The 2,335-nt window shown below is 49.7% G+C and overlaps 1 pseudogene; it reads left to right on the top strand.

Annotated features, from left to right (window-relative positions):
- The first annotated feature begins 1,054 nt into the window (after nucleotides 1-1,054).
- On the top strand, nucleotides 1,055-1,722 carry LOC149326288 (uncharacterized; annotated as a pseudogene).
- Nucleotides 1,723-2,335: the final 613 nt, after the last annotated feature.

The following is a 2,335-nucleotide window of genomic DNA, read 5'->3' as shown; positions in this document are numbered from 1 at the left end:
TTCTCGCATTTTCTTTAGTCTTATTCTCTTGAGGGCGCCTTTGGGAACACCAGAACACTGGATGGTTCCGGTCCTGCTTGAGTCTCTACAAAGTCTTCTTCAAACCTTCTGCGCACTAGTCGGGATTCAATGTATTCTTTTGGTGCGTTAAGACTATCTTAAAGAGCGGGAAAACGTGGATGTAACTTAGAGCAAACTATAAAACTATTACATCGGCTTTAGTCCCAACCGAATACCCTAACGTCGCATTTTGCCCCGCATGTGGCCTGCAGCTCAAAAAATTCTCCATTAATTACCCGTGGCGCGAAAATTCCTAAACGTTGCATAAGGTAAGACTAATAACCGATTTTAATGTCTGAGCACTTGCAGTAGTATAGGACGCCAAGTTGATTGAATTCAACAGGCTGAAAAAATCTGGCGTACAGAATTTTGTGCCTTTCGGAGGGCGTTCTCGTTCACCAAGGCTCACTTCGCAGTTCTTTCGCCTGTTTAGAAACAGCGAATCTGGTTAACCTTGAAATATATTGTAGTGGACATGCGGCGAGTCACAGCGCACGACTGTCAAGTTTTACGATAGTTATGATAGCTTTATGATAGCTCATTTAAAAGTTTTTATGAGAACGCATTTAAAAGCCGGGGGGGGGGGGGGGGCGCTAAATACCAAAATATCGTCTTTTACCCCCTCTCTCTCTCTCCTATGTGCGCAGTCAAAAATGTTCTGCCCAAGAGTCTTTTAACCAAGGATTGCGTCCGCAACAGACGTTGACATTACAATTTTCAGCGCCCAGATGCGAAGTGTTTTGGGCCAGTAACACGCAAAGGCTTTGCTGTTGTAGATTTCAGGCGCGCCACATGCATTGCAGCTTAGATGCGCTGCCTAGCAGCTTGCAGTACCTCCGTGCGGCTGGCACGTCGCACTCCCATCCCCTAATTATTCGTCCCCTAATTACCCTAATTATTCATCGGCCGTTTCTGGGGCACACTGTGCGCGTTCTGAAGTCCGCCTTGGCCCAGTAACGTGACAGGTGACAGGAAGATACCTGTGGAAGATAGCATGGCGACGATCAGAAGGTTCGATCAGTTCATCGAGGACGGCGACGAAGACGGCGCGTCCTACGCGGAGAGCTTTGAACACTTCCTGAAGGCCTTCAAGGTGAGCGACGACCTGAAGGTGTACGCGTTTATTACGGTAATTGAAAAGAAAGCACACAAAATTCTAAAAGCTCTGGTGGAGCCAGAAAAGCCGGAAAACAACAAGACATAAGCACAGCTGGTACAAACTGTGCGAGAGCAATAAGTACCAAAACCCTCTGTAATTGCGGAGTGGTTCCAGTTTAACCGCCGCCTCCAGCAAGAAGGCGAACCAGTGGCAGCTTTCGGGGTGGAGCTGAAGCGGTCGGCGGCATCCTGCGACTGCGGGGCGTTTCTGGACGAGGCTCTTCGCGACTGTTTTGTGGCCGGGCTCTGTGATGAGAAACTGAAGCCGAGTTGTTGAAGAAAAGCAAGTTAACGTTTAAAATTGCCTGCCATGCCGCAAGGAGTATCGAGTTCCGCTGTAAAGGAAGCCGAGATTTTCAGCCCAGCATGGGGCAAGGGAGCGTCAGCGTTCTCCACCGCTAGCCAGACAGCGAGAGACGCCCAACGCGCTGGAGCGAAGAAACTGCTACGGTGCCCAGTGGGGCAAGGGCGACGAAATCACTGCACTGCTTCCGATGCCGCTGAGCGCGTGAAGCGTCTACCTGAAAATTTCGCAACTGTCGTTGTCGTTTGCGTACAGGTATCGGGAACTTAGCGAAAACGCGCACGGCCAGAAATACTCTGCGAACGCGATAGCTGAGGGCAGTGACGCGGGTGAACTTGTACTGCACATTATCTACTCCGGTGAGAGGCGCACAAGACTACGAAATTTGTCTCAAGTTATAGCAGAAAGATGTTCTCATGCAGGTTGAAACAGGGATGTCTGTCTCAATTCTACCAGAGACACTGTACAAGAAATACGGGCCCAGTCCACCCAAACAGCCAGGAAGTGTAAAACGGAAAACTTACGGAGGTACTCCGTTGCCGGTATCGGAGAAGCTAACCGTTTCGGTAGAGCACAACGGTGAGCACAAGCCGCTTCCGTTAATTGCCCTGAAGACAAACGAGAATACCAACACTGTGCTGTTGGAACGTGACTTGCTGGCGGCCCTTAAGTTGGACAGGTCTGGCGTGCATGTGGTCCACGTGGACAAAGTGGCGGCGTTGTTTGAAAAGATTTTTGAGCCTAGCGTTGGCCTTATCCAGAACAGTGCAATTATTTTAGTGCAGAAGAGGGCAGTGCACCTGTCATTTGTAA

The sequence above is a fragment of the Amblyomma mixtum genome, chromosome 10, assembly GCF_055824585.1.
Source record: "Amblyomma mixtum isolate Tamu chromosome 10, ASM5582458v1, whole genome shotgun sequence".
Taxonomy (NCBI): Eukaryota; Metazoa; Arthropoda; class Arachnida; order Ixodida; family Ixodidae; genus Amblyomma; species Amblyomma mixtum.
This window is presented reverse-complemented; position numbering and strand designations above follow the sequence as displayed.